At 37.6% G+C, this 9,552-nt stretch overlaps 1 pseudogene; it reads left to right on the top strand.

The window, feature by feature from the left end:
• The first annotated feature begins 8 nt into the window (after positions 1–8).
• The window catches only part of LOC118325563, an 11,810-nt pseudogene continuing 2,266 nt past the window's right edge, over positions 9–9,552 (top strand).

Genomic DNA, 9,552 nt, shown 5'->3' with positions numbered 1-9,552 from the left:
CGGGCACCATGAAGCAGGAGCAGCGTCTCTCTATTTGTGTCCTGCTGGTACTTTGGTGTGACATGCAACGCAAATGGAGGGGAGATTCTGGTGTGGTACACTGAAGGCAGTCACTGGATTAACATGAAGCCTGTGCTGGAGACGCTGATCGACAGGGGACACCAGGTGACAGTTCTGGTCCCGAGCGCATCGATGTTCATGAACACCAGTGAGCCTTCCCGCTTTCGCTACGAACCGTTCAATGTCTCTGTCTCCATGGAGGTCATAGAGGAGTTCATGGAGGAGTTCCTTCATTTCTCCATGTACGAGATGGAATCATATGGGCTACTTGCAGCTTTACATCAAATACATGGATCTGATGAAAGTTGACCATGCAGTTTTCTTTTGAAATATTTGGACGGTGTGCTGAAATCAGAAACCATCATGAAGAGGCTGAAGGAGGAAAAAATATGACCTCCTCCTGGCTGACCCCTTCTACCCTGGCAGTGACTTAACAGCAGAGATTTTGGGCATCCCCTGGTCCTATTTGTCAAGGGAGAATCCTGCTGTGACCTGATCCTTTTTCCTGCCTCTAGAAAAATAATCATTAACTAAACAAAGCTGAACTCTAGCACATAACAGACCCAGCCCACGTTAACGATAAATGGTCATGGCTGTAAAGTTTACAGTCAGTAACCTGACTGTGCCAAAGGGTTTCTTATGCAGAGCGGTTAGGATTCTCTTGCGATTTTGTGGTCTTGCGAGTTCAGCTGCCATGCAAGGTTTACAGTTAGTATTAAATATCTATAATTGTTGTACTGTTCATTGTACTGACACAAAGAAAGGCAATTTGATACCATTCTCATACTATATCACTAGAGGGCACACCTAACCTGTACTGTACTTGCAATAAGGGTTTCTTTTCACTGCTCTTTTCACTGTGCCACATGCTCTGTGAGCCAAATGTGCAAATGTGATAAAGCTGAGGTATACCACAGTTTTAGGCTTTAAAATCATCCCAAATGCTTCAAACTGTTTACTATACTGCTTTCACCATCAGATCATTGTATGCATTTTAAACCGTTAATAATGCCAGGTGGAATGTAGACCAGCCACAGTTGCTGTGAGGAAACCTGGATTTTAGGTGTTTACAAAAGACTAGACTAGAGAATTCTATAACTTGATTTTCTCATATGACCTTCTCAAATTAACTAGTGGGTAAATGTCTGATTAATTTTTATTTTGTTTTGTCTTCACCTGTTGCACACAATTCCCTCAGTCTGGGTGGGGTTGTGTCGACCATCCCCAGACGTCCCAGAAATATGATCTGTCCTGGGGTCTACTCCTTGGATTGTGAAACAGTGTTTTTGAAAAGCTCCATTTTTAAACTTCCTCATGTTGATCACAAAACCCCAGTTAATTTGTGGTAGCTGTTTGTTTCATTCAAAACCACAAACTAGTGTTTTATACCCACAGAAACACAAGTAACACAAAAGTAAAAATAGCATGTTTTTGACAGAATGAAAATTATCCATCCATTTATTTTCTGAAGCTTATCTGCGGCTGGGTTGTGGTGGTAGCAGGCTAAGCAAGGCAGTTCAAACATCCCTCAATATTTTTCAGCTCCTTTTGGGGGATCCCAAGGCTTTACCAAACCAGATGAGATTTATAATCTCTCCAGTGTTTCTTGTTGTACCCTGGGGTCTCCTAACAGTTGGAAGTACCTGGAAAACCAGAAGAAGACACCCAGGAGGCATCCTGATCAGATGCCCAACCCACCTCAACTGGCTTCTTTCGTTACGAAGGAGAAGTGGCTCCACTCTGAGCTCCCTCCGGATGACTGACCACCTTACTCTGTCTCTACGGCTGAGCCCAGTGACCCTATGGCACAAACTCACTTTGGCTGCTGTATCTCTGAAGTCATACTTTGGGTTGCTGCCCAAAGCACTTGACCATATTTGAATGTAGATGGCATGGTTTCTTAGAAAACTTTGCTTTCTGGCTCAGCTCCCTATTCACCACAATGGTCTGGTACTACGTGGGCATTACTGCTGATCAAGTGGTAACTTGTGTGGCTTGCAAATAAAGCAATGAGTCACAATGGTTCTTCAAAAGCCCATAGGGGAAGTCACTTAGACCATGTATATTTTTATACATCTATGGCTTTCCAACCTGACTGGTATGAATAATTATTAAGGCAAAAGAATGCAATTTGTTAATCAACATTAGAATGAACAATTAATTTGCATGCAACTCCATTTCAAAAGCTCAAGAAAACTTTTTTATTTATTTATTTATTCCAGGGAACTCCCTGTTTCTCTTGGTTTCTCTCCACTTGATTACACTTTTTTTCTGCCACCAACAAGCTTTATCATGTCTTCGACCAGTACAAAATCGCAAACAAGAATAATGTCCACATACAATATATTTCTTAGCAAATACAGGGTGTTTGTCTTTACAAAGGTTAACAATGTTTTTACTTCAGTTTCTCAGGCTAGGCTGACTGAACCTTAGTTTATGGTGACAAACCAATTGAAACAAATGCTACAACAGAATTATTGTCCCTGTTATCATGCAGATGACAAGACCAACAAAACGTTTTACAAGAATAGTAAATACTGTGAACAGACTTTTTAAAAATGTCTTAATTTTTTTTTGCCCTAATTAATTGTTTAGAAGTAGTAACAAGTACTTGTACCAAGTCAGAACATTCTAATCCAGGTCATTCTGGTTACATTACAACCAGTGAACTGTTTGTTTTTTCACCCATCAGTTCTTTACCAAGCTACTGTTCAACTCAGTGTTGCCACAGGTCTGGAGAGTACTTGACAGTGCTTGGATTAAAAAAATAATAATCAAGACCTTGAAAGTGCTTGGATTTACAGAGCAACAAAGAGGTCCTTAAAAGTGCTTGGATTTAGCCTACCGGAATCACGGAATGAGTTTCAGCCTGGTGCGCTCTGTTATCTCAAAAATCATGTATGATACAATTTTTTGAGTGATATGACAATATTGGGTGTAATGAAGTAATAAGAATAGTTGGACACAGGATAAATTCCTCTTAGCCTAGGTTATTAAGTTTGTAAAACCGATCAGAGGGAGTAGATTGAATAAGCACTCAATGTTGGACAATTCTAGTAAAAGTGGGTATTGACTCACTGCTAGGGAGGGCCCTTACAGTAATGAGGCACTTTACCCTCCTCCCACCAACAGGGACCTTAAAGGATGGCAAAATACATCCTTTTCCTTGGAAGTCACATTGTTTTTGACGTTCCATAGTTATGTTTCTTACATTCAGAGTTGGATTGCCACACAAATTCCTAAGCAGTAATGTTATTAAGATATTGTCATTGAATGTTAACGCTCTGAATAATCCTGTGAAACGTAAGAAGATAATAACCAAATTAAGGAAAGATAAATCACAGATTATATATTTACAGGAAACTAATTTGTCTAGATAGGAAAGTGCGAAGCTTAAGAGGTTTGGCTACACAAATTCATACTATAGTTCATTTCACCATGGGTGTAGAAGAGGTGTGACCATACTTTTTCGCAACTCTGTGAAATTTGAACGAATCGAAGAAATCAGTGACAAAAAAGGGAGATATATCCTTGTGAAAGGAAAACTGGAAAACGAAATGGTGACATTGGTTAATGTATATTCTCCGCCCTATAGTGAAAAACAATTTTTTAAAACCTTGCTTGATATCATAATTTTAGATGAATGGAATATTGATCTGTGGCAGGGACTTAAATATTGTGATGAATAGTAATCTGGACACAACAAACAAGAACAAAAGTACCAACCATGTTACTAAAGTGATTAAGAAAGCATTTAAAGAATTTGGTATAGTTGATACTTGTAGGGAATTACATTCCTGTAAAAAAGACTACACAACCTACTCAGCTATGCTAGAATCGACAATTTTTTATGAATAAAAAGGTTAGGTTATTTAGAGTAAAGAAATGTGAAATTCGAGGAGCAGATGTATCGGATCACTGTGCAGTTTATCTCAAAATCGCAGGAGAAAAGTACAGGTTAAATGTAGGAATACTACATAATAAATCAATAGTGGAAGAGATAAAAAAGACATTACAATCTATCAAAAAGAAAATGGATGCTCTTAAAGCAGTTATAAGAGGAAAAATTATTGCAAAGACAGCAGCAATTTAAAAAAGTTAAAGAGGAAGCCTATAAAAAAGAAAAGGATAAGCATGAAACTACATGAGACTCCTCACAGCTACCAAGAATTAAAGAAATCAGGGATAATATAGATAAAATATTAACCACAGAAATTGAAAAGAAGACAAGGTTTCTAAAACAATCTTATTATGAAGTGGGGCCGAGGGCAACCAAATTATTGGCAAAAAGATAAAAAAAAATACAGGCTGACAGGACAATTAATAAAATAAGAGATGTAAATACAAATCAGATAATCCATGAACCCAAGGAGATTGAAATTAAATGTATGAACTACTATCCTTCTGCTGACACAGACCAAATGCAAGCTTTTCTTGATAAACTAGACTTACCAGCAATTGGGGAAAATCCAAATGTCCTTTTGACCCCGCCCATTACAAAAGCAGAAATGGAGAAAGCTGTAAATTAACTTAAACAAATCTCCCGGCAGTGATGGCTTACCATCTGAGTGGTACAAAACATTCAGTGAACAACTTATACCACTACTCGAATTGACATTTAACTACACACTTGAATATGGTGAAATCCCCCCATCCTTGAAAGAAGCTGTAATATCAGTAATACCCAAGAAAAACAACAGCAAGGCTTGCTCAGATTATAGACCAATATCATTACTCAATATAGATTATAAATTGTATACTTTGATTATGTCAAAAAGATATAAACACTTGATTAGTGACATCATCGAGGAAGACGAGACATGCTTTATTAAGGGATGCCAAACCCAAGATAACATGAGGAGAACTCTACATATCATTGATCATATTCAAAATAAAAATATTAGTGCAGCCTTAATAAGCCTCAATGCAGAAAAGGCATTTGATAGAGTTAATTGGACTTTCCTATATCAAGTACTTGAAACCAACTGCATGGATAAAATAAACGCAGTGTGTTTTCTTTCACCACCTTCTGTTTTCATATTTTCATAGTGCCCCCTGGCACACGAATCAGGCAGAATAAAGATCTCAAAGGGATAAAGGTTGGGAGAGAAGTACACACCATTGGGCTTTTTGCTGACGACGTGATTTGTTTCTTAGAGGACCCAGACTTATGTATTCCCATATTAATCAACCAACTTGAGACATTTGTTTTCTGCTCGGGATACAAGCTGAATCTGACTAAAAACGACAAATCTTAACATTTAACTACTTTCCATCTAAAAACATACAACTAAAATATAATTTGAATTGGAGTGCAACAAAAATGAAATATCTCAGGGTCACACGGGGTAACACGAAAAATTGACGAATTATACAAAGCCAATTATATCAAAGTGGATAAGGAAATTAGGAACGATATGGATAGGTGGGCTATCCATCCATTAAACATTGATTCACAAATAGAGACCATACAAATGAATATTCTCCCTTGTATTACCTACCTGTTTTAATCACTATACATTGAGATACCTGAGAAATAATTTACAATATGAGATAAAATCATTTCAAGGTTTATATGGAATGGTCATAGACCAAGAATCAAATTTAAAACACTACAGATTGGGAAAGATAAGGGAGGCATGGCGCTGCCAAACCTTAAGGAATATTTTCATGCAGCACAAATTAGACCTGTAATTTGTTGGTGTGATGAAGATTATGTAGCAAAATGGAAAAATTTAGAGCAATTTGTGCAAGGAAGACAAATTCAAAGCCTTATTGGGGACAGAGAAGAAACAATGAGTATGATTGAAAAGGTGGAGACAGTCACCCAATTTACATAAAATTGTGGTCAAACTTAGTACAATAATATAGACTGTAGAAAGAGCTTAGAATACTTTAATGGATAGCCTATGACAGACATTTTATCCCTAGTGCTCTTGACCAGAGGTTTAAACACTGGATTACAAGTGGAATAACAGCAATATGTACAGTAATAAAAAATGGGAATTTCATAAATTTCCAGGAGATTAAACAAAAATATAAATTAAACAACCAGGACCATTTCAGATATTTACAAATAAGGGACTATTTTGACAAAGAAATAAAGCATAATGTAAATTTGGATGAAAATGGAATAATAAGAACCATGATTGGAATCTACAATTCAAAGAAATATAGAATAATATCTACAATATATCGCCAACTAATGGAGAGAAGAGGGAATACAACTTCATATGTAAAACTGAAATGGGAAGGAGAGCTAGGTGTAAATATTTCTGAAGATGATTGGTTGTATAGTTGGAGAACACAAGTCAACCACATCATCACGTAATTGGAGATTATTTTGTTGGAAGAATTTAATTTGATTCTTTATCACGCCCAGAATTAAGAACAAATACTTATCTGTACCACAGCCATGTTGGAGAAAATGTGGAGCTATAAATGTAGATCATTCTCATGTTTTTTGGCTTTGACCTAAAATGTAATATTTTGGAAAGATGTTCACCTGGTTATCGTCAGAATTGTAAGTCATGTATATTACTATATTTTGGCAATATGACCGGGAATGCTGTGTTAAAAGAGGACAGATATGTTGAAAATTTTGTTAGCAGCTTGTAAAAAGCAATCACGAGAAAATTGTATAAGCCAGACCCACCAACACAAGATGATTGGCTGAAAATTGTGAATGAAATACATGTTATGGAACAGTTGATTCATAAGATAAGGACCCAAGAAGAACAATATTGAGAAAAGTAGGGGGAAAAATGGACTGTCTACACGCCAACGATAGGATCAGGACTACCACACTGACAATAATATAAGAACAAACTGTAGAAACATGGCAATCCAGTGTGTTCTTTATCTGATTGTTGCAAATGAAAATCAATAAAACTCAAGTATAAAAAGGTTAGTTGGATTTGCTTAATTTAATGATAAAAAAGTCATAATACAGAAAAGTCTAACATTTGGGTCTATATTCACCTGCCAATGTTTCATTCTCATGGGATAAAAGGATCGCGTTCCCCTTATTCCTGGGTGGTGCCTGGCCTTCCATTTCTACTGCCATCTAATTCAGGTAAACCATTTAAGTCTGTCTAGTACTGTGCTGGGTTAGATATGTGAACATCTATGTGAATTATTGGCCGTTAATTTTGAAAACATTTGTCCTTGAAAATTTCTCGAAATGTATCATAACAAAAGAGTGGCAACGCTGAATTCAGTCACTCAGTCTTTCTCTTTGTCTTTCCCTTAATGCACTTCCGGAAGCAGAAACTGCAGGTCTTGATGAATAGGAATAAGAGGAACAGAACTATGGTGAGGACGAAGACCAGCACATCCAGGCTGTGATACTGGTACCAGGTGAGCTCATGGGCCTGGTACTCCTCAGTGTGCTCGGCACCGTTGTTTCTCATGGTGAATACTCGATCCAGAATACCGCCCATCCGCAAGACTATCATTGGTCTGTCGTGGTGGATACTGGACAGCCGCATGGCATTCTCCTTGTACCTATGGGGATATGTAGGGATTTTTTGTTTCAGGTATTTTAACAGTTAAAATCTCCAACAGAAAAAAACAGTATATGCATGGAAAATCTTTTTTTACATTTTTTTATGTGGTGGTAATTGCACCCTGTCATACTGTGTTAGACTATGGGTCCTTGGCATGGCGTCAGTCTTGCTTCTGTATTAATGCAGACACTCCAAAAAGGCAAAATGGCAAGAAAAAATGTTCATTACCTTTCAATACCCTAACACAGACTAAGTGCAGACAGGTGAGAAAACTTACGATTTCTCGTTGATGACAGCATTGATTGCATCTCTAAGGTCCTCAGTCTTCATGAAGTTCAAGCGTACGTTAACTGCAGCTCCCTTAGCCTTAATATGAACCATGTTGTCCGGCTGGTCAGCGAATATGGGGATACCCACCATGGGAACACCGTGGTAGATGGCCTCATATATCCCATTTGCGCCACCATGGGTGATGAACGCTCTGGTCTTGGGGTGACCTAAAAGGGTAACAAGAAAATGAAATAACCATATGATTCATAAAGAACATATTTAGACCCGTTCATTTGTTTTCCATTTTGTTATGTTGCAACCTTGTGCTAAAATTGTTTCAATTATTTTTTTCATCAATCTATAGTCAATACCCTGTAATTAAGGGATTGTTTTCAAATCTATTAAAAAGGGGGAAAAAAATAAGTATCTCATCAGTGGACAGCCATTTTCAGGTCTTTCTAGTGTTAATGATATGACCTTACTATGATAAGGTAATGAAACCAGGTTTTCATGAAGGCTTTGTGCAGTTTTCCCTCCACCATGAGCAGCCCCCAGCCCTTGCTGCTGAAAAACACCCCCAGAACATGATGCTGCCACCACCATGCTTAATTGTTGTGATATTATTGCACAGGTGATGAGCGGTGGCTGGTTTCCCCCAGACATGATACTTAGAATTGAGGTCAATCTTGTCATCAGAGAGAGAGAGAGAATTTCTTACAGTCTGAGAATCCTTTAGGTGCTTTTTTGCAAATACGAAGAAGACTTGTATGTCTTTCACTGAAGAGAAATCTGGCCACTCTGCCACAAAGCCTATATTGGTAGAGTGCTGCAGTCATTGTTGTCCTTCTGGAAGTTTCTGCCATCTACACACAGGCTCTCTGGAGGTCAGCCAGGGTGACTGTCAGGTCACCTCTCTTACCAAATGACACACTATATAGTTGAATCACACTACATACTCGACTACTCGACTACATACTTGACGTCATACTTAGTATCCTGTTTTTTCCAAGTCTCTAATGCATTTTTTAAATTTTTTAAGAGGAAGGAAGCTAGCAGATTTGAGTGGTGTAATTGCACATTTTAAAAGTAAAATGTATGGCAGAGTATGTTGGCTGTTGAATGGATAAGGCTGTTCAGAAGCTTTTATGAAAAACCAACTTACCCAGTAGGTCATTCTGAGGAATCCAGTCGTATATTCGGGTGTTGGCACCCAGGGTCTCTGGTTTTTCTCCACTATATCTCCACAGTACCTATAAATAACAGGAAAAAAGCTTTAGATTATCATAATGCTAATTTTATGTCAGAACTCAATGCACTGCAGTACATTTTACAATACGTGAATGCCAGCATGGTCAAAATCAGTCTCAGACTTGAACCTTGCTTTAGATAAAAATCCATCACACATAAGATTTGGTTTTTGTTCTTACATAGCATCATCTGGTAACTAAAGTTTACATTTTTATATTTTAGGACATCTGTCAACAATTAAATAGCATTGCATTATAATGCAGTATAATATTGAAAACACAAGACTCACAAAAATGAATGTAAACTTTTATGAATTAACTATTTTGAGTCTTTGCAAGTTGATTTTCTACCAAAATGAATTGTTGTATGTTAGTATGCTGTGACAGTGGTCAGCAGGAATGTAAAAGTTAAGGCAATCTGCAGTCTGACTCTCACATGGAGATTGACCTCTGACCTTTTGTGGGAT

The sequence above is a fragment of the Morone saxatilis genome, unplaced genomic scaffold (genome assembly GCF_004916995.1).
Source record: "Morone saxatilis isolate NCDOM2014 unplaced genomic scaffold, NCSU_SB_2.0 Contig16, whole genome shotgun sequence".
Classification (NCBI taxonomy): Eukaryota; Metazoa; Chordata; class Actinopteri; family Moronidae; genus Morone; species Morone saxatilis.
Note: the sequence above shows the minus strand (reverse complement) of the source record. Positions and strands in the feature narration are given on the sequence as shown.